Source organism: Macaca mulatta, chromosome 4 (assembly GCF_049350105.2).
Source record: "Macaca mulatta isolate MMU2019108-1 chromosome 4, T2T-MMU8v2.0, whole genome shotgun sequence".
Taxonomy (NCBI): Eukaryota; Metazoa; Chordata; class Mammalia; order Primates; family Cercopithecidae; genus Macaca; species Macaca mulatta.
In genome coordinates this window covers 161110122-161134126 of record NC_133409.1, presented here as the reverse complement: position 1 = coordinate 161134126, position 24005 = coordinate 161110122, and the positions used below count along the sequence as shown (strand labels likewise).

The 24005-nt window shown below is 39.4% G+C and overlaps 1 protein-coding gene across 19 annotated transcripts in view; it reads left to right on the top strand.

Moving 5' to 3' along the window:
* LOC106997839 (uncharacterized) overlaps nucleotides 1–24005 on the top strand; it is a 547605-nt gene that overhangs the window by 327588 nt on the left and 196012 nt on the right. The window contains exon 6 of one of the 19 annotated variants that reach the window (XR_013417060.1): nucleotides 9322–10734. The exons of the other annotated variants lie outside the window; for them this stretch is intronic. The gene's annotated coding sequence lies outside the window, so the exon portion shown is untranslated. Of the gene's footprint in view, nucleotides 1–9321; nucleotides 10735–24005 lie in introns of those variants that run through there. 19 annotated transcript variants of the gene reach the window in all.

The following is a 24005-nucleotide window of genomic DNA, read 5'->3' as shown; positions in this document are numbered from 1 at the left end:
TCTTGTTCATACTTGAAGCCAATAGAAGATGAAGACAAATAATATACACAACCTATAAAATGATTTTAAAATAAAAATTGAGGGTTTAGCCGTTGTTAAAGTAGTAATATCCTTTGATTGCAGATATTTATGTTAGAAGAGATCTTAAAGATAATGTCAGAGACTCCAACATTTTGAGTATCCCTAATTCTAAAACTTGAAATCTGAAATACTCCAAAACCTGAAACTCTTTAAATGCTGACATAAAGTTCAAAGGAAATGATCATTGGAGCATTTCGGATTTTGGATTTTTGCGTTAGGGATGCTTAACCGGTAACGCAAATATTCCGAAATCTAAAGAAAATCCCAAATCTGGAACACTTCTGCTCCCAAGCATTGCAGATAAGGGGTACTCAACCTGTATAAATAAGAAAACTAGTCATCAGTGAGGGACTAATTTTTTGTTGTTGTTGTTGTTGTTGTTGTTTTAATATTATAAGGAATGACTCGCTCAAGATTACAGAGTTAGACAGTGAGAGAACTGTCTAACTCTGCCTTTCTTTCTCTTGGTAGAGTTAACGTTAAGGTTTGCTTATGCTTCCAGACAAATTAGATTCTTTTTTCAGTGATGATCACACAAAGAATGATTGACCTGCCAAAACCATAAGACAGAAAGGGGGAAAAAAAAATCTCTTGAGCAGCTTTTTGTTTTCTTATTAGTAATGGCATGAGTTAGCATTTTGGTTCATTTTTTAGCAATTATGTCCTGCATTCTGGCTGTGGTTGATAGTGACTTTTAAAAAAATAGATATGGTGGTACTTGCACAAAATAATTGTCACACATTAGCATGTTAATGAAGTGTTAGGGTGCTAAGAATGGCTAGCACACTAAAACAGGAGAGAAAAGATCCATCCTCACTGCTGCATCAGCCAGACTACACAATCCAAATGGAAGGCACGGCTCAGATTGACTGGCAGGGCATTCTGCATTATTGACATGCATTTTCTTCCTCTCCCCACATGCATGTTGAAACTTAGTTTTTGCTGTCTTTAACCCATCTAATTTTCCTCCAAATAAGTTGGTTTGGGGATAGAAATGAGTGCTTTTTCTTTTTTTCAGACAGACAGCAGAACTCATAAGGGAATAATTACAAGACTAATTCCTCTGTTTTAATGACATCAATTGAATAACATTAAAAAGTCAAAGCCCATATGATTTCATAGCATTTTAACTCTGAGCATTTGAATCTAAATAACATGTCATTTTGCTATATGTCTGTGTAGTAGGGCCATTAACTTAAAACTAAATTCACTCTGTGTGTGTGTGTGTGTGTGTGTGTGTGTGTGTGTGTCTGCACGCGTGCGCGTGTGCGTGCCTGCCTGCCTGTCTGTTTCTGGAGCTAGTCATGTTGATGGTGGCAGAGAGAATTCTTGCATGTTTCCTGAAGGTTGGAGAAAGATGAGTATGCTTTTGAAGCCAACATGGATACTACTATACCTTATAGGAGAACACAGAAATGCTACTGATCCACCATATGGCCAAGGTACTCCTGATCCACATCTTAAGGGTCAACCTTTCTTCTGAATTTCAGTTTCATATTTCTACCCACTTGTTGGGAGTTCTTTACCCAGCTGTTCCCTGTCTACCTAGATTCCATCAGGTCAACACATCAAAACCCAAGTTCAGTGTCTTTCACTAAAACCCAGACCCCCTTTAGAACTCTCCATTCCTCTAAGTGTTAGCAACACACTCAGGTTTATAAGCTAATCCCTCACCATGTCTAGTCCACCAAGTCCTGTTTGTGAATACCCTGGAGCATCACACAGGCTTATACGTTTCTTCTGCTCCTGCTCCTGTCCCTTAATGCAGTGCTCATCACCTATGCCAGCAGGCCTGGGCTCCTGCTCTCCGTCTTTTTATCCAGCCATCTTGCAAGCTTCTGGCCCAAAGCTTACCTGGACTCTGGTGTGACCATTTGTTAACTGTTTACCTTGGGCAGCTTATTTAGCTTTTATAAACCTATTTGTGTTCTTCTATCAAGTATAAACAGTAACAACTTGATGGCTTGTTTGGAGGCTGAAGGACGTAATGAATGCAAGTACTGCACACAGTGCCTGGCGTGTAATCGGTGCTCATGTTGTATTACCCTCCATGGTAATTTCTTTCAACACTGATTTCTTTCTTTTCCAGAAATATAAGCTCCTTCTTGCTGTTTGTCCCCAGAGCTCCTTTTCCCCTCAGCTCAGATTTCACCTTCTTGATTACACAATCCAAAATAGCCTTGCCCAGCTCTGTCCCCATACTCTCCAGCATATCACGTTTATATTCTTGCCTTTTTAAATCTATCTCTGACGTTATCTTTCATTTGTTTGCCTGACTTTTAAAATAATCTGTCCTTTCCCCCATTTGAATGTAAGCTCGGCAAAAGAAAGGGATGTGTCTGTCTTCTTTGCAGCTGTAGCCCAGGATGAAGGAGTCAGCCTTAGCTATCTTTTTAAGACTTATGAGTCAGAACTCAGGCTTCATACACAGAGGCGCCAAGCCCTTAAGCCATTTGGGTACACAGTGGCTGTAGCAGGAAATGGAAGAGATGAATCTTCTAAAACTGAAGATATAGCTGTGTAGGAGATGAGAACCTCCCTATCTACCTTGATTGGCCCTTGCGTTTTATACCTAGAAGAATCATCATTGTAAGGCAAGACCCGAATAACTTAATATAGTCTAATTTTTCTTTTTGCTGGATCAGATAGAGATAGACTTTCTTATGATATGTTCTTATAGCCCTCCCATTCTTGGCCTAGGCTTTTCTATAGCTGGGCTCTGATCCCTGCTGAGGCCTCAACCTGCCTTGTCCATTACCAGGACCTTAATCCCTGTTTGTAATCCTGCTTACAGGCCTTTTAATCCTTTGAGATTGACCACAGATTCAAACCTTGCTTGTCCTCCTCCTGGCCCCTACCTCTCCCTAGCCTACTTCTCTGGGCCGTGCCTCCCTCCCTGTCTGTGTAACCCTAAGAAGGCCTGCACCATCACTTTGCCACTTTTTTCTCTGATTCAGTGGACAAAGAGTAAGCATTTGCTTTGTATACTGTGTACGTCCTTTCATTTCCAGTCTAGTGTATTTAACCGGAGTGAAATAGCACATGGATCCAGCCCACTCTGTAGGTTAAAACTGTGGTCTCCACTCCTTCAGCACCTCTCTTCTCACCCTACCTTCAAATTTTCCTGCCACTGAATCTTTCTCGGTGACCACTGTGTATATAGTGCTGTCTGCTGAGAAATGTTCAATGCTTCCCCAGCCACTGAAGGATACGCTTGAACTTCTTAGCTTCACATTCAAGGCTCACCCAGTCTGAATTGCACTTAGTTGCCCGTCACGATTCCTACATGAAGACTTACCCTGCTTCCCCCAGACCCACAAGACGCATCTTTTAGCTTAGGCTGCAGCTACATCTCTGCCAGGAATGACCCTCCTGCTCCCTGGTGTATATTCAAGCCTGACTTGCAATTTAGTTCACAGTTCAAGTTCTGGTTGCTCCAGGGAGTTTCTCCAACTGTGACCACCCCTTCCTCTTGAACGCTTCTCTTTTCTGCTACCCCTTGTACTTGGTGGGTGGCTCTATCTTCTTCGCACTGCCCCTCATCTCCAGATGAGTACATTGGGCCTCTTCACTTGGCTTGAAAGCCCCTTAAAGATGGAATTTTGTTTTCTTCCTCTTCAAACTTTCATTGTTGTAAATATTGCAACTCTTGTCAGTTGTTGCTGAAGATCATGATATTTGCCATTTTGGGGGGTATTATCTTTTATATGTTGCACTGGATGTTTTTTATGTATTATCTCATTAATTCTCCAATTATCCTATGACATTATACATGTATTTTACAAGAGAAAATTAAAATTTATTTTACTCTGCTAATAGTTGGGGAAGGCTGGTTTCAAAGGTCTGTTGGATTTTAAAGCATGTACTCTTTCCATCATTCACTGATGATGGCCCAAAGTAGTATGCATTTAAAATTTGGGAATAGATAGCAGGAAAGGAGAATGAGGTTTCTAATGTGATCTGAACACTACTCTGGAACCTGTTACCAGAGACAGGGTAATAAAGATGGGGAAAGGCTCAAAGCCTGTCAGCAAAACCAACACACAGACACACACACACACACACACACACACACACACACACACACACACTTCTTTATGTAAAGCTGCTTTTAAGTTTTTGTTTTCCCATAAGAAGATGAATGGGCAGGAATTTAATCAAATCAGCAAATGGAAAACATTGACAAATAGATAAGAAAATATCATTGATAATATCTGAAATATATTTTAGCCAGTGGTTTTCAAGATTCTCTTTAAACCTTTTTCCTTAGGGAGCTTTACAAGTAAGAAAACAATTTTTGACTTCTTTATTCTACACTTTCTTAAGAATCAGCTTGTTTAGTAGAAAGAACCTGTTGGTTTTAAAGCACGTCAAATGTGGTTTTAGATTTACATTGAATACAAGAAGAGAGGGATATAAGTGTAATTTCTAAAACAATTGCTTGGAAACTGAAACAATAAAATCACAAGTTTTGAATTTGTCTTTAACATCTAACAGATTTCTCGTATATATATATATGTGTGTGTGTGTGTGTGTGTGTATCCTTCTGTATTCTTTGTGTGTGTGTGTGTGTGTGCGCTTTTTACCAAAGTTTATATTCTATGTGTTCATCCAAATTATTGATCTGGGTCATTCACTTATAATATAAACTTAATAAGAGCAGCCGATGCTTGTGATGCATGTTTTTGTGCATATACATTATAGTTTTCTATAATTTAATTATTGCCATCATCAGTTTAAAAGCCCCAGGAAACAGACATCGTGATCACAGAACCACTGAACCCAAAGTATATCTTGATGTCAACTTTTGATGCAAGATTTTAAGACGGGAAAAGCACTGGAATAGAATTTTCAGAAATTTAGGGCAAGCAATTTTACCCTCCCAGGACCTAGGTTACAAAAAAACAAAATTAGAGGATTAGACTAGATGGTCTTTAAGTAAGTTTCCTTCGGCTTAAAATTCTTTAGAGTCTATGCCTTTATGTCTGCTTCTTGCCTCATTAATCTCTCCTGCAAAAGAAACCTTATGTCTGACAACATCTGAGGAAATTAAGATAGCATGTTTGTAAGAATTGGAAAGACTGTTGAATGAAGTGGTTATTTCCTTCTTACTGTGTTAATGACAGCAGTGTCTTGAATATCAGGGAATGAATGCATCAAAGCCTCTCACTAGTCCTGTGGTAAAGAAGTTAAAAAAAAAAAACCCTGAGTAATTGGATTTTATCTGTCCATTTATGATCAAGAGTGGTTTAAAAATGGGATGGTGTGGGAGGCTGAGGCAGGAGTATCTCTTGCACCCAGGAGGCAGAGGTTGCAGTGAGCCAAGATCGCACCATTGCACTCCAGCCTGGGGGGAAAAAAAAAACAATGGTGATTGCCCCAGAGTTTTTGTAACTCACAATAACTAAAAACGATATTATTATTATTATGTGCCTAGTAAAGCACACATTTATTATATGCTTGCTTTATGCAGGGCATTCTATCCAGGATTTACTTAACATTAAGTCAGTATTACAGTATTATCCCCATTTTTCAGATTAGAAAACTGAGGTTTAGCAAGATTGACTTCCTCACAGTTGTACGCAGAGAGAGAGTTGTAGGACCACAATTCAGTTGTCCATTTGATCATGAATCCTGGGTTCTTTAGTTCCTCTGTCACAATAGCCCTGTTCAAATGTTTAGTAGCTCCATGTTGCTCGGGACAGCCAGGCTGGAAAGCCTAGATATAGAGTGTTTCCATCACTGCAGAAAGTTCTATTGAACAGCAATGATCTAGGGTCATGTTGTGTCCTTTTATATCAATACCATATTTTCTGCTTGAAATATTATTTACAGGTTCAAGATCCAGCACTCTGTTTTTGTCATTAGCTATGGATAGTATGGGTGCTGAAACTCACTACCAGATCTTTTCTGGTGTTATGACTTAATTAAATGTTGAATACTAATGAAGGCACACTTCTATAAGAAGTGTGAAAACACTGTTTGCGCCTGACAAACTCAACTCACTGTTATGTCTGTCAAGGTACAAGAATGCAAATTGTAAAGTGCTAGACAAAGGCCTTTTCTATCATCTTCTCATTCTTAAAATTAGGGGCGAGCAATACCAACAGAGTGAAATGAATATTTTTTCAATTGTACTTTTCCTTCCTAAAATACTCATAGAACAGCCTGATTCCCGTGATTTTTTTTTTTTTTCAATGATGGGTTGCCTTTTTAAAGGAGCCTAATATTATATGCAAAATATTCCAGTTTGTGGAAAATCAAATGACACAATGCTTTAAAACACAGACATCTTTAGATTATTGCGCCCTGCTACTGTCTCAGTGATTTTGAGAGCCCGTTGCATGTTCGGTCGGTTATAATTGAATTGTAATTCCAGTTTCAAAATTATTCTTCCATTCCAGATTTTAAAATGGTTTTGAAGCAGGATTCGAGTGGTGGTTTTTGTTTGTTTGTTTGTTTGTTTGTTCTCTACTAATTTAGCCTCCTAGAGCCATTCTGTCCAATATGGTGGTCCCTGAAAATCTATGGCTATTTAAATTTAAAGTAAAATTGATTGACAATAGATAAAACTAAAAATTTAGTTCCTCTGTCACAATAGCCCTGTTCAAATGTTTAATAGCTCCATGTTGCTCGGGACAGCCAGGCTGGAAAGCCTAGATATAGAGTGTTTCCATCACTGCAGAAAGTTCTATAGGACAGCGATGATCTAGGGTCATTGTGATGATCTGCTTTTGATAATCTGTTCAATTGGGTTAAAACAGTATGAATTGGGTTATTGCCATAAAAGGTAGCCAGATCTGATAGCTGGAAGAGGTTCCGGCATGCGTAATGTGCTTTGGAAACTCTGGGAGAGCGACATATTATGTGTTTGCTCTAGTGTATATAACGGTGTTGGTCGCTGCCAACTTTACCTGGTTTCAGAATCTGTATTCTAAATAGCTATCATTTTATTAAATACACTGACCGTGGCACTCACTGGTTTTGATTGTTGTTTCTCTGGTGAGTGGACCACGTAAAGAGCAGCCACAAACTCAAGCTAATTTAAAAAGAAATCCTAAGGCAGGGAGTCTTAAGTTACAGAACTACTTGTTTAAGTTCATTTTGTAGTCAGGAGATTGTCCTACAGAAATTCACCCTTGAAGGCCTCAGGGAGTTCAGCAAGCCTGTCTGGTGGCTGTCTGTCTAAGTTCCTTGAGGCAAAAAGAAGAGACAATGGATCCTTGTGTTTTTGACAGCTTTATTGAATGTATTCAGTCCCAAGTTCTGAATAATTTGCTTAACTAGAGATATTTTGCACAGTGAGTAAAATTTTCTTAGTATGAAATTTAATCCTCATAGTATCTTGAGAATAATTTTAACACTCGCCAGATCTCTCTATCTACTACCCAGCTCTGGGTAAATGTCCAAATGCCTTTACTTGTTGAAAAGAACTCTACTCTGCATTGCTGATTTGTTATTCCTAGTAACAGCCAGGAAGTGCAGAAAATATACGTGTTTTAAAAAAATAAGGAAGATGATGGTTTTTAATGTTTCTCTTGATCTTGCTCCCTTCAAGCATATAATTATTGACCAGTTTTCTCTCCCAATTCTTATGTTTCTCCTCCATTGATGGGCAAATAGAACAGTGTTTGAAAGATCATTTACAGATTGCACAGTTAGCTCAATGGTAATAAAAAATGACTGGATAAGGCTCACCACCAAGGGCTTACATGAAATTGAATGTGAACTTGGAGAACAATTTTGTGTTCAGCCAGCTCTGGTTGTTCTTTAACATCTTTTATGATTATACATTTCTTCATTTAAAATTGTTTGCTGTAAGGTTTAATAGGAAGTGTTTTCTTCGCTAAGATGTTGTTCTGATTCTGTCCCCCTTTTTGTAACCAGACTCCACGCATATTATAAGCATGAAGAAACAGTCACTGCAAAGGCACCAGTGAGCCCCTTCCTTTAAGAGATCTATTTATAGAGAAACGCTGAAGCAGGAGAGAGTGGGTGGGTTCATGTCTCCTGTGATATAATCTTGCCTTCCTGTGTTTGGGAGCTCACAAAGGATGACAGCTGTTTATCATCCTTCCACATTTCTATCCAATGTAAACCTGGCTGGGCTAAAATTTAGAAAGCTTCTGCAGTCAATCAAGAGTGCATGCCCGAGAGCCCACATAGCAGATGGGCTTCACAACATTGACTATCCTAAAAGTTTTCTCTCCTTAAATTATAACCTTACCTACTGCAGTTGCCATCCTTGAAACTGGCTCTTCTGAAAGTGGCAAATTATTTAGGTTGCATTAGTTTGATAGGTTTGGTTTTAAACAAGCCGAATAATTAGGTTAGAATAATCATCTCTATTCACCTCTTTTTGCAAATGATTTATCAAGACTTGAACAGCAACTGAGCAACTCTTCTTGAAAAAAAATGGGAGGATAATGTTTATTTTGCAGTATGGTGGTGTTTTAAAATTTGTTTGTTTTTCTTGGCAGCTCAGAACAGAAGAGAAATATAAAATGGGAGATGCTAGGTTTCTAAGTAGCGGTTGTCCCATGGTTAAGCCAAAGTGCTTTCTTAACATAAGGGTTTATAGGAGTGAATGAAGGTGGGCAAGGAAAATATTGACTATATGCGATTAAAATAACACTGATGAAGTTCTAGATCTCATTCTGTGGCAAAGGAAACTGTGAGTATACATGCAAAAAACCAAAAAACATAAAAAGAAGGTTATGCAGAGTTTGGGTTTTCTTTGTTCTTAGTTCTTGCTTGGGACTTTGAGGAAAATGGAATGTATTTCTCTTTTCTATTTCACTTGATTTTCTAATCTTTCGTATTTGGCCAGCTACTTTCTGAGAACATATTGTACACATGTTCTGATGCTGTTTGAAGGCCCTGTGAGAGACAAGAGTTGATTGAAAGCTCTCAGTTCTCTCAGTTCTCCTGAAGTGGGTGGCCAAAGAGCTGAAACTGAACAGCTGCTGTACACCCATTGAACTTTTGTCATTTATAAATTATTTTCTATGCCATCTGGAGCAAGAATGGTGCCATGGTTTAGAGAAACTCTTTGTGGGGTGCATTCATATCCAGTGCTTATATAGCTTGCTTATTCCCACATTCAACTGAAGTTTTAAAATCTTTATTTGCTTGGAGGCTTAAGGATGTGAGTAAATATGAGTGATTTCTTTAAATGTTATATGAAAAAACACCACCTCCACCTCTACCAACGATTTTCCCTCCCTCTCTCCTTTCCAGTGACTGCATCCTGCCTGCTTTCAGCTCCAGTGGAAAATGCATTAATCCCAGAGTCTCCGTGAGGTTTCCTGTTTGATGACATAATCAGAAAATCCTCCTCACATTGCCCTTGGGGTTGCTGTCTGGATGTTATGTTGTCTTGGTGGGCGTAACTCAGCCATCAAAAAAATCAGCACAGGCCATAAACTCAGGACCTGAAATGCATTAATATGATGTTAAATGAAATAACGCTGTGGGTATGTCTGCAGCACTGGTAGGGAATTTCATTAAACTGCAGATTCTCCCTGGCATCAGATGCATTGGCTGGTGACTCTGGTACATATGGCTGGAGCTGTTGCAATGCCACTAGCAGGAGGTATTTGAACTGCTCCAGTGTAAGCTGTTAGACTACATCTTGTGGAAAAATACCACACACCCTTGACTACCAGAGTTTGGTAGTGTTGATTTAAGTAGTTCTTCCCTTCCATTCCCCTCTGGGGCAGCCTGTTTACCTAATACGTTTCGCCTTTGGTGTTGATCACAGGAAGCTGCGAAAAAGAAAACTAGTGGGAAGAGTCAGAAATAGAAGATGAGGATACACTTTAAAATGAGGAAAGCAAAAGATGGCATCTGACATGTAAAGTGGGTTTTAAAAGTTCTGAAGATAAGATATTGTGAGGCAGAAACTTCAGTATCTGTGAATATAGTTAGAAAGAAGAAACCTTGATATAAAAGTGGAACCAAGAATAGGATATTTAGATATCAAAGGGCATGTACAGTTTTACAAGTTTAGAAGATATTGGCATAGGAAGTTGAGCATATGCTTAAATATGGATTTCCTTTGCTATTTGGAGAATTTATATTTTTTATTGTTTTGGTAGGCTGCCATAACCCTCCATTTGGTTGTCTTGGATGGAATACCTCTTGCCTTGGATCTTGGAAATCCAAGCTTGATTGGCACCTGGTCAGGATGAGAACAAGGAATGGGCCTCTTAGGATGTTTCACAAGTTCTAGAAGCTGCCTCCATGATCCTCCCTCCTGTTATTGTACCAGACTCTTTCTTGCATGTGTCTAGCTGTGGGTGGAGAGAGGTGGTCGGGGAGCTGGTGGGAGAAGCAGGCAAGATACTGCTTGATAGAGCTTCACTGGAGAGAAGTTAAAGAGGAAGGAGAGGTCTAAGCTCCAGCCAGTTGAAAGCCTGGGGCGACGTCACTATTCCTACTTCCTTATGTCGGAAATGTCCTTGGGTTTTCCATATTGTATTCCAAGCAGCAGGACACCCTTGACAGATGCTTCTCCTGTGTTTGGGGAATCTGGACTAATATAACACTAGGAAAGAGAAAATTGTATTTCTTTATCACTACTGTGAATATTGTTGTTTTTTAAAATTTACAACTGACTACTGAATAAACTCTAAAACTTGGAATTCTGGATTTCAGCCTCTGTGATCTGTTTTCTTGTATAGTTCTGTGATGGTTACATGACCAAGCTGTGAGCATTTCCTCTCAAAACAGCTTCATTTAAACCATCCTATGCCTTGTACTAGAATAATGCTACCCCAGAGCGGGAAAGGCTCTTAAAGATCACATCTAATGGGTGAACCTCTTTACCCAGGTGTGTTGTGACAAGAGTTGGGGGAGACTATGATCCTTTTTATTCTAGATATGTAGCACGGCCTGGTTGTATTAGTGAATGTACCATCTCACACATCGTATTGAGCTGAATGTTTCAGGACATCCTTGGGGACAAAATGTTACCTATATGGGCACACTGGGAATCTATTTGAAGTTATCAATCAGATATTGCTCCTTGCTTCTGCTTGTCAAAATCTTTTTGAATCCTGCATCTATAGCTGTTGCCTGTCCCAGGTTTTGGTCCCAATGTGAAGTCAAAAAGACTCGATACATGAGGTTAAATCCTGGCTTTACTGTGTTCCGGCTTTGTTACATCACATGAATAATTTAACTGCAGTAAGCTTCAGTTTTCTCATTTGTAAAATGGAAAATAAAATGTTCTACCTCCCCTGTCGAATAGTTGTGAAGGTAAAGAATAATAGTGTGCATAGAGATGTTTGAAAAAATAAAGCACCACATAAATATTAGTTTTAATTAAGCAACCTGAAAATATGATAAATATTCTTTCCTTGGCTTCATCCAGATCATTTGTTTTTAAAAAAATGATGAAGCAAAGGGACCAAGGACAAAACCCTGTCTCTAGGGACCTTCCAGAGAGTGGCACTGATTGGATGTTGACAGCCTTTGGCTCATGTGTTTATTAGTCTAATAAACTGCCCTAGCCTTCTGCCCATATTTTCACATCATGTCCTTTAAGTTGTCCTGGGAGCCCTTGTCAGATTCCTTACTCAGGTTCAAATATATTATGTCCACAGTGTTTCCCTGATCTGCCAGGCTACCAGCCTTGTCAGAGAAGGAAATGAGGTTTGTTTCATCCCTATTGAACCCACACTGTCCGCCAGGACTGATGCTTTCTTTTCTGAGTAGTCACAAACCATTCTTTTAACACTCTGCCAAGAATCTTGTCCAGGATCAACAGTAAACTCACTGGTGGTGTGCAGTATTGGGATTCTCTTTTCCTTTTTGTTTTTCTTTCTTGTCTTCTTCAAAGTGGGAACTCATTTCCCCCATCTCCAGTCTTCTGGCACCAGTTCTGTTTCTCCATCAGTATTTCCAGGAAGGGGAGTTCGAGAGCAGTTAACTTTTGCTTGAGTCCAGGTTGCAGTCACACTGACATTTGGTGGCTCATCTCATTTTTGCTGAGGTTGTGGTAAATACTTAGCAGCAGTGGGATGTGTTTACTGCTCTAAATTCATAATAGTTTAAATCCATGTAATGGGAAGACCTTAGAAATATATTCCTACCTAATATAAATGCATTTTAAAATCCAGTGTTGTTTTTAGTTCCCTTATGAAAACAAAACCAACAATTTCAAAAGCTAGATTTTTTTTTTTTTGTACTGAAGAGCCCCAGACAGCCCATTAAATACAATTTTTAGTTTGCCTGGTTAGTATGGGCATGAAAAAATAATATAATTTAAAATAATATATTCTTAAAGTTTTGTTCTAAACAATACTAATAAAAATTGCTACTTAGTGAAGAGCTATTGTATTCTATGCTGTATATCCGATATTTTACCTTTATTACCTTATGTAGTGCAATTACTCTGCAAGGCTAAGGGTTTGCACATTTTGGAGATGAGAAAACTGAGGCTCAGACAGCTTTAGTGCAGTGCTTAATAAGTGCCAAACTGGAATTTGAATTTAGATCACCTGACTGCAGAGCCTCAGATTTTTCCATTACAGCACAGCATAGCTTTAAATGATGTTTTCCATTTGACTTTTAAATTTTTAACTTATTTAGTATTATGATAACCACGCTGAGTGACCTTTAACTTGGGCCATCTCAGTGGGAATTGCTTAAATAAAGCTGTATTTTATTAATAAGTAGAGTGATGAGTGAGTTGGACTGCTTTAAAAATTTCTAAACTAAAAAAAAAATTTCCGATGAAAAAAGAGCTGCTGTTATCAATTGGTGGTCATAAGTGGAGATTTTGCTTTATTTATCTATTTTTTTACAAATCCATTAACGGTTCTTTTCTTTAACACCCCATCAATCAACACAGATTCTCCCATTTATAAGGATACCTCACTGAAAGAAATCAATTCTCCTTTGTCATTTTGACAGGAATTAACTAAAAAAATGGGTTAATCCAGAATGCAACAGGAAAATGCCTGCAGGGGCTACGACTAAAACCTAATTTTGTAAAATCAAAATTGTCATAAGAATATTTCGCAGTTGGCCAGGCGCGGTGGCTCACACCTGTAATCCCAGCACTTCGAGAGGCTGAGGCAGGTGGATCCGTTGAGGTCAGGAATTCGAGACAAGCCTGGCCAATATGGCAAAAGCCTGTCTCTATGAAAAATACAAAAATTAGTTGGGTGTGGTGGTGGGCACCTGTAATCCCAGCCACTCGGAAAGCTGAGGCAGGAGAATCGCTTGAGTCTGGGAGGCGGAGGTTGCAGATCTGAGATCACGCCATTGCACTTCAGCCTGGGAGACAGAGCGAGACTCTGTCTCAAAAAAAAGAAAAAAAAAAAGAAGAATATTTCACAGTTGATGATAACAAAGGGCTTTGTCTCTATTCCATAGTAAAGATTAATTTGCTGTTCCAGTGTGAGAGTTTAACACTACTTTTGTCTTTTCATTGCGGCATTCTCATCCCATTGCCCAATGCTATAGAAAGGCTCAAGATAGTGTAAGCTCTGTTTCCCAAGGCTTGGTTTGGAATTTAAACCATTTTAATAGGGAGCTGTCTAAGAAAATTTCATGTAATGCCTGAAAAATGTACAGTTTCAGATCTGGTGCATGAGGCTGTTTGCTGGCTCTAATACAGGATTTTTGTAAGAGTGACCCATAAGAATCTTTGGAAAGGAGAGTTTTCATTAACACAGGCTGTTCAAAGCCATGTTTGAACCAGTAGGAGCCCAACAGCTCTACACACACAGTATTACTAACAGTGTATTGTCAGAGGGTAATTAACCCAAGAGCTGCATCTATAAAGTCTTAGTTTGAAATCTGATTGCTAACACGTGAATACTTACCATGATTATGGCCAAAATTAGAGCTTGTTGTTTTTATAATACTTATAGAAATTCATTTTTAAATAACTTTAAAAATTAAACATTAATATCCTCTCTACTTAGCTGTGTGATACAAAGTGTTCAGGAAAATTTATGTCTCTTGTAGTTCATGTTTATCCCTAGGCTGAAAAACTTTAAACCATTTTTAGCCCCGTCCTTCGAGGATATTGCCTAGCTTTTTGATTTATATAATTTAGATTATGTAGGTCAATTCGTTGACTAGAAACTCATCTAAATAAGGTTTACTTCTGAATCTTGGTGTTTAAATAGCTTTGGGGGAAAATGTGGTTCACCAAATGGTTTTTTCTTAAAGTAAGGCAGTAAGCATTGAGTGTTTGTTTTTTCATTAACTTTTTTTTTTTTTTAAATGTTAAGTTATCCTTTTTAGAAATATCAAAGTCATTTTGTATGTTTGTTTCTTCTGTAGTACATTGGGAAACCTTTGGAAAATAGGTTTATGTTTTTGTTGTTTATAGCCATTATAATATAAACCTTGAGGCTGGACAATCTTTCTGGATTTTTTTTTTTTTAATTTTACTTTAAGTTCTGGGACACATGTGCAGAATGTGCAGATTTGTTTTATATGTGTGCCATGGTGGTTTGCTGCACTTATTGACCTGTCCTCCAAGTTTCTTCCCCTTGCCCCCAACCCTGGATATTTCTTTTTCTTTTTTTTTTTTTGAGACAGAGTCTTGCTCTGTTGCCCAGGCTGGAGTGCAGTAGCACGATCTCAGCTTGCTGCAAGCTCTGCCTCCTGGGTTCACGCCATTCTCCTGCCTCAGCCTCCTGAGTAGCTGTGACTACAGGTGCCCGCCACCACGCCCGGCTAATTTTTTTGTATTTTCAGTAGAGACAGGGTTTCACTGTGTTAGCCAGGATGGTCTTGATCTCCTGACCTTGTGATTTGCCTGCCTCGGCCTCCCAAAGTGCTGGGATTACAGGCGTGAGCCACCGCGCCTGGCCGATATTTCTTAAAGAAGTATCAAATACCATTCCAGTTTAATTTGCCATAAGTTTTAAACTCTTTTCTCGGTCTCTTGATATCTCTCAATACTCAATTCCTACAGGTACAGCAAGTGATTACTATTTGGTTTTGAGTATGAGATGTTTAAAAAATGGTAAAACTCTAAGGTACAATTATATGATTACAGTATTCTCATCCTCTTTGAGTCAACACTTTGGGTAAAGAACAATACTTGTGTTCCTAAAAATAAATACTTTGTCCATTTCCCCATGAATAGTAATCAAACTTTTACCTGATTAAATAAGTTCTTTTTTTTTTTTTTTTTTTTTTTGAGATGGAGTCTCACCCTATTGCCCAGGCTGGAGTGCAGTGGAACGGTCTTGGCTCACCACAAACTCTGCCTCCTGGGTTCAAGTGATTCTCCTGCCTCAGCCTCCCAAGTGGCTGGAATTACAGCCATGCGCCACCAGGCCTGGCTAATTTTATGTTTTTAGTAGAGGCAAGGTTTTACCATGTTGGCCAGGCTGGTCTCGAACTCCTGACCTCAGGTAATTCACCCAAAGTGCTGGGATTACAGGTGTGAGCCACTGTGCCCGGCCAAATAAATTATTTTAGCAGTTCTATAAATGACTGATTTTTTAATTTTTAATTTTTATTCTTTTTGAGACAGGTTCTCACTCTGTCGCCCAGGCTGGAGTGCAGTGTTGTGGTTATGGCACAGGTCACTGCAGCCTTGACCTCCTGGACTCAAACAATCCTCTCACCTCAGCCTGCCAAGTAGCTGGGACCACAGGCGTGCACCACTGTGCCTGACTAATTTTTGTAATTTTTGTAGGGACGGGGTTTTGCCATGTTGCTCAGGTTGGTCTCGAACTACTGGGCTTAAGCAGTCTGCCCACCTTGGCCTCCCAAAGTGTTGGGATTACAGGCATGAGCCACTGCCCCCAGCCCTGAATTTTTTTTTTTTTTTAAAGTAAGAGACAAATTGTCACTATGTTCTACAGGCTGGAGCATAGTGCCAATTCACAGCTGTGATCATAGTGCACTACAGCCTTGAACTCCTGGACTCCTGGGCTCAAGCAATCCTTCTGCCTCAGCTTCCTGAGTATCTGGGAGTGCAGGTATGCAACTCAGTGGTGAATGTACCTATGCTAAATTAGGCTATTATTACTTCATTATTTTAATTCCAAATGCAAGATAATATGCTGGGCTGTTAAACAAGTTTCTATAATTTAAAAGGGATTGAGATCACACAAAGTATTCGCTCTGGCCATAGTGAAATTAAATTAGAAGTTAATAACAAAGCCATCAAGAAAATTCCCCACCTTTGATAATTAAACAACACACTTCTAAACAACTCATAGGTCAAAGAAGAAGTCAGAAGTACAATTAGAATAGGTTTTGCAATGATGGTGATATATATCCAAATATATCAAAATCTGGAAGAGATGCAGCTAAAACACTGCTTAGAGGGAATTTTATTTGCTTTAAATGGTTCTGTTAGGAAATTAAAAAGTAAGATTTTGAAGGTATACAAACATAGTTATTAAAACTATCAAGAAATGCCAGACAAAAATCAGAAGAATGGTTGCCCCTGAGGAAGGAAGGGATGTGATTTGGGAGAAACCCACAGAGGAGCTGCAAATGTTCAATTTCTTTAGCTGATGCATTATATTGGTGTCCATTACAAGCCGAATTTTATCCCTCTATAATTTATATGTTGAAGTCTCAACTCTCAGAATCTCAGAATGTGACTATTATTAGACATATGGCCTATAAAGAGGTGATAACATTAAAATGAGGCCATTGGCGTAAGCCCTCATCTAATCTGCCTGGTGTCCCTTATAAGATGAAGAAAAGACATCAGGGATGCTTGCGCCCAGGAGGACCACCATGCGAAGAGGCAGTAAGAGGGTGGCCATCTACAGAACAAGGAGAAAGACTTCAAGAGAAACTCACCCTGCTGGCACTGTGATCTTGGGCTTCCAGCTTCCAGCTTCCAGCTTCCAGAGCTGTGGGACAATTTCTGTTTAAGTCCTGCAGTCCATGGTCTTTTGTTATGGCAGCCTTAGCAGACTAATACAGTATTCATATTTTAACAAAGTTCTTTATCTTTACACACGTCATAAACATTTTTGTATCTATTCACTATAAGTCAATTGCAAATGAATAATAAATGGATAATGTCATGCTGAGCCTGAAAGTTGCCCTTCTGTATCAGAGTGTGTTAATGACATTTTCAGGACTCCAGTTTTAATGTTTAAACTATGGGAGTAGCTATAGGTAAATATTTAAAATGTGACAGACAGCACTATCACTTGCAGTGATTTTATACCTCCTAGTTGGGAGGTTAAATGAGAAAAACCTCGGTAAAGTCCTTATAATGTGTGCCTGGCATAATACGTGTTAGCTGTGATTATTACTAGTACTGTGTTTCTTATGCTTATTTCATTGCAGTTTAGTTTTCTTAAGAGGTATAGGTTCTAAAATGAATCTCATCTAGTAGACCTTGGGAAAAAGGTGGCGAGTTAAATTTGTAGAGAATATAGCTGTTTCCACTGGCCTGAGGTTCAAACAGTTTAGAGTGAGATTGTGAGCACCCTCTTAGGGACAGACACATCTCTGTTCTGCCTCCAGCTTCAACACGGTTCTCTGCCTTTTGGGATTGGGCAGCAGCAGCAATAGATAATGAGAGAAAAATTTGTCACTCCAGAGCTACTTTTGCTTTTAGGATCACATCTGTGCTTTTTCCAGGACAAGGTAGAAAAGAAAGAGAAGGGAGGGTTTGGTGGTTTTGGGCTCTGGAGACCTAACTTTATGGACCTAAATGGCACACAGGCTGTGCATGTTTTTGTGTGTGTGTGTGTGTGTGTGTGTGTGTGTGTACACATATGTACGGGTATACTAGCATCAGGCGTACATAAATTATTTGCTGCAAGAATGTCATTAATAGCACATTGCTGTTGAATGAGAGATGAAAAGTGTACCTGAGCACCCTGTTATTATTGAGCAATGAGAATTAAGAAATTTCTCTCAAAATTCTCTGTCCCTAAATAAATCTCATTCTGCTTCTGCTTCTCCTCTCCTTCCTTCCCCAATTAGCTCTCTCACTCTCCCTCTTTATCTCTTCCCCTCCCTCTCTCTCCAGTCCACCATAGTGCCTGGAATTGTGCAGTTTCATATTTGCTCTTTGGATTAAAGACCTTGTGGCCTTTTCCAAGTATTTCCTTTTAAATGATGAATATTCTTGGAAGGTGAGACATGGCGTCTCCCTGTGAAGGGTTGACGCATTCGATTGCTTTGGCATATGGTGGCTTGGACTGAGTAGAGGAGGGACGAGTGTTTTTGGAGAGGTATCCATTATTGGGGCTCTGTAGTCCTCATTCTAGGGTGTCTACTCCCAGGGACTTCACTTATCTGCTAGAGCATCTTAACTTTGTGTTTTTATTTTGATAACAATAATAAACTGATATCAACACATTCTGAATCATCTGAATGATAATTTCATAACAAGGTCATCCCATGAAACTTCAGCACCTGTGTTTATATTTGGGTCTGCCCCTAAATCTTTATGTCTGGCTAATGACTGACTCGTAAATGATGTATTTTCACCAAGAGTAGGCTAGATGACATCATTTTTTCTATGTCTAATAGTAAGAGTGGCATGAGAACTGTGCTGTCCTGCTGCCTAGCGTAAGGAAAACACTCCCAGCTCACAAGAACCTTTGCCGTAGTCTCAGTGCCATTAGCACACTGCAAGTGACCAGTTAGTTGTAGCCAAACCTCTTCTGCCACAATCCATGAATATTGTTAAATTGTGTTTGTTTTATAACTTTTCTTGAATTTTTCTTATAAATTTATTTTGGTTTTGTAGTTGCCTAGGAGTTCCAAGCCTAAGGAGTTACTCCTGGTTGTGTTTGTACAAATTTTGAAAACCTAATACAATAACGTAAGTCAATAGTGGGAGTATGAGTAAACTTTTATAGACCACTTAGGTTTAAGAAATGTTAGTCGCGTGTGTAGCAGAGCCTGCCAGGCCTGCGTGAGGGCTGCAAGGAGGGATCCTGGGGAGGGATGGGAAAGGTGGAGGAGGTCAGGATGAGAGCCATGGATGCTTGAGCATAAAAGGATGGTGATTTTATAGGTGGCTGGAATAAATAAAGAGGAGCTAGAAAAGGATTTCAGAAAGCCCTCCCAAAATTTAACTGACTTCACAATTTGGCCTGTAGCTGGCTATCTTGGTCGATTATTAAATAATTGAAGGTAAACCTGACATCTCTCTTCTGGATTACTTAAAAAAATTCATTTTTAAAGTGATTCATTATGAAAATTGGGGTCAGTGACCTCTACAAATCAAGGTAAAATGGTGTCAGATCCTTTTTATTTAGCCACTGGTGGGTCTGTCGCTTGCACAACAAAGAAATGGAGAGAACAACAGTTAGACGGGGAGGTGGGGGTGCCAGGCAGGTAGTCAGAGAGCTGACCCTCCTGCCTCATATGTTTGGTGGCACCTCACACTAATGCAGAGTTTATGTGCTTAAATGGGTGCTGAGATAAAACTAGTTTTTGTATCCTTTATAGTTCTTTCTTCACAAATCCTACTTTTAGGTGGATTCAAAGATGAACCAGTTTTATATGAAATTCAGGGAAACGGAATTGTATCCCCTAGTTTCTTCTGCGGTTGACAGAGCAGAAAAGGAACTTGAGCTAAATGACCTTAAAATCTGTTGTTAAGAGATTTTAATTTAATGGAAGTAGAACCCTCCCTAAATCTGAATAAAAATGCCAAAATCTTTTGAAAATGAACATAGGTTGGAAATTAGCATATTGGTGATTATCTCAATGAAATATTACTACATAGAAATAATGACAGCATGAACTAAAGCATGGGATGTTATGATTTCTGGGCCCTTGGGCTCTTTAGTAGACAGTTGTCAGTCTTCACTGAACATTGGTAATAGTTGCTTGTAAACTGTGACTTTAAGTGAAACTATATATAACAAAGCCAGTTTTACCATAGGCTAATGGATATGGCATATTTTGGTCACAGAAACATCACCAGACATATAAACTAAGACCCAAAACACTTCTAATGTTAAACTTTGAAATAAATGTGAGCTATACATAGACTTAACGATTATTAAAAACAAGTAAGATAATTCAGTTCAGGGTCACAGGTGACCGGGAACCTTACCCAGTACACAGCTCAGGATGGGCACCATCTCTGGAGAGGCCGCCATCCAATCACAGGGTGTGCTCACACACACCCACGCCCACCTACAACATAGGAACAATACAGACACGCCAATTCATCTGAGGTGCACAGCTCTGGGATGTGGGAGGAAGCCTGACTATTTGGAGAAAACCTATCATAGTCATGAGGAGAACATGCAGACTCCACCCAGACAGTGGCTCCCATCTAGGAACTGATTTTTTTTTTTTTTCTTATCATCATTATAACAAAACAATGTTGAACATGATGATGTTATTCCAGGACCTGCTCCACCAGGCAAATGTTTATCCTGCAAAATTCAGGCATTTTTATCACGAGAATGTGTTCATCTGGCCACAATAAAATCTCAGAATCTCATTTTCTTAAATAAATAATAGAATCATCACTAGATTTCATCAGAGAAGATGTAAAATTACTTGTTTCTATATATGTGTATAAATATATTTTATTACATATATCTTTACATAGATGACAAATATATATATTTTGTATGTCTATCATGACTTTTCAATATATACTATAATACAAAACTATTTTAATTTTATGTATTTACCATTTAATCCATTTAGTTTCTATATCCTGTGGCGGGAAATACTACAATGTGTGGGAATCTGGTCTTTCCATCTTCAGAGGGGACCAGGTTCTCATGGATGGCATTGACTTCCATAAGCTGCTTTGAAGCTGGATGTGGTTTGCAGTTTACACTCTGTCACTTCCACTTTATATCATTATCAGACAGCAAAAACCAATCCTTCTCAAAGGACAAGAGGTGCAGAGTGGGGGGCGGGGAGTAAGGGGAAAAATGAGACTTGACTTTTTTTTTGACATGGAGTCTCGCTCTGTCACCCAGGCTGGAGGGCAGTGGCACCATCTCAGCTCACTGCAACCTCTGCCTTCTGGGTTCAAGGGATTCCCTGCCTCAACCTCCCAAGTAGCTGGAATTACAGGCACACACCACCATGCCCAACTAATTTTTGTATTTTTAGTAGAGATGGGGTTTCACCATGTTGGCCAGGCTGGAGAGACTTAACTTTTAGTAAGTAATGATGCTGAAAATTCATGTGCTAAATTAGCCACCACAAAATTTAGTCAGCCTAATAAAAAGGTAAAAAGAAAAGATATCAGGCTGGGTGTGGTGGCTCACGCCTGTAATCCCAGCACTTTGGGAGGCCAAGGCGGGCGAATCACGAGGTCAGGAGATCGAGATCAACCTGGCCAAGATGGTGAAACCCCGCCTCTACTAAAAATACAAAAATTATCTGGGCACAGTGGCACACGTCTGTAATCCCAGCTACTCGGGAGGCTGAGACAGGAGAATTGCTTGAACCCAGGAGGCAGAGGTTGCAGTGAGCCGAGATCATGCCACTGCACTCCAGCCTGGGTGACAGACTGAAACTCTGTATTAAAGAAAGAGAGAGGGAGGGAGGGAGGGAGGGAGGGAGGGAGGGAGGGAGGGAGGGAGGGAGGGAGGGAGGGAGGGAAGGAAGGAAGGAAGGAAGGAAGGAAGGAAGGAAGGAAGGAAGGAAGGAAGGAAGGAAGGAAGGAAGGAAGGAAGGAAGGAGGGAGGGAGGGAGGGAGGGAGGGAGGGAGGGAGGGAGGGAGGGAGGGAGGGGAGAAAGAAAAAGGAAGGAAGGAAAGAAAGAAAGAAAGAAAAAGAAAGAAAGAAAGAAAAAGGTATCTTACAAGACATGAAAGATGTATGAGATCCAAAAGTAAAAACAAAAAGAGTTGTGCATGTGAGGTATAGGAGAAAACTAAGAAACAGCATGGAAAGAAAGAACAAATAATAATCAGAAATGTTAGCGAGTAGGTTTGAGTTTCAGATCTTTCCGTAAGCAACACCTTTAAAGACTTTGATAAACTAATTTACAGTTATTTGATAATGAAAAGAACTTCCGAATGTCTTGTTATTTGAAGAGTTTTTAATTAGGATAGAAATGCACGCTCCCCCCTTTTTCCACGAAGCATTCATTAACCTGTTAAAGGAAATGAATGATTAAAACCTAGATTTTCCTTGTGCGACTTTTTCCTTTGATCCAGAAAAGAGAGGAAAATGTTGATGTTTTTCATTTTCAAAGTCGGGAACATGAACAAGTCATTCTGCATTGAATGATTTGTTCATATTGTGTACAGTGCTAAAATCACATGCAGGTAAAATGTAAATACATGCACACGAATGACTATGTAACACCCACTCACAACTTCCACAGATATGCTAATAGCAGAATTGTCATTTAGGTTGCCTACTGGATTTCCCAAGAGAGGATGATCCCTTGCCTAGAGTTGTCATTTTACCTCCTCTACAGGAATTAAGCAGGATGTAGGGCCTGCTGGTATTTGTTGGTAATGACCTCCCACAGCATCCTTTTCTGTTCTCGCAATGAGAAGTCCATACAGCAGCACAGAATAACATTAGACAGCCTGATGGAGGTTTGCATGCTAGTTACTATCTGCAGCCAGTGTTAGGATCTGTCTTTTACTTAAGTCACAGGAATGTAATAAAGTTAACATGTATCCAGTGCTTTGTATGTGCTAAGCCATGTTCAGAGAGCTTCACGGGCATCATCTCATTGAAACTTCACAGCAACACAGTGGAGTCAATATCACTTTGTCCCCATTTGTTAGACGAGGAAACAGAGTGAAGCTCAGAGAAGAAATCTGCCCCGAGTCATATGCCTCGTAAGTAATGGAACCAGGATTTGAACCTGGACAACTTGCCCCAGGACTTTTCATCAGTCCTCTTTCCTGCTTCAGAAGGACATGTGTGAATGCCCCTGCATCTATGTCACAGAACAGTCATTCTGATTATGGACATAATGCTCTGCTTTTATAGTATTTCAACCATTATATATTAATGGTATATTGGCTGTTCTTTTCATCTGAAAAACCCAAAACTTGACTATTGTGCTAGCTATCCTAGCTGAACAGTTTTACATGTGTCATATTGGCAAATATGTTTTGTATTCTATCCAGGTATATCATCCACTTACTTTGAAGTCCGGACTTGTGTGCTGAATACTCTGCATCTTTAGACATCTGTAGTCTTTTTTGGTTTGATTTTGCCAATATCAGATACTTCTAGGTATGAAAGATGGATATGCCATGTAGTTGCTATCTTGTAGGCAAGTGTCATCTGAGGCTTCCTAAAACGGAGACCATGTGGATATCCTGGAGAGGGAATAAAATAAGCCTATGTATAAACTATTATATAATATTTAATACATAATTAAATATTATATAATATGATATCTGACATACAGAGTAGTCAGTAAGGAATGAACCCTGTGCTTGCAGATAGTATGGAAATTCCAATGCTTTTTTAAAGGTCTGAGCATGTTGCCTACTGTATCCATGTACATTAAGTCACTCTTAAGGGATTTTTGAGATTTCAATTTAGAGATCTAAGTTAATTGTATTCTTTAGATGCTTTTTACACCAGACCACACTATTTTCCAGAGAATAAAAATGTTCCGGCCGGGTGTGGTGGCTCACGCCTGTAATCCCAGCACTTCGTGAGGCTCAGGCGAGCAGATCACCTGAGGTTGGAATTCGAGATCAGCCTGGCCAACATGGTGAAACCTCATCTCACCTAAAAATACAAAAATATTAGCTGGGCGTGGTGGCAGGCACCTGTAATCCCAGCTACTTGGGAGACTGAGGCAGGAGAATCACTTGAACCTGGGATGTGGAGGTTGCGGTGAGCCGAGATTGTGCCATTGCACTCCAGCCTGGGCAACAAGAGTGAAACTGTCTCAAAACAACAACAACAGCAATAACAACAACAACAAAAGCGCCTACTTCTTAAATGTTTTGAGTTATTCTAGTGTCCATTGGTTATTTAATGATGAAA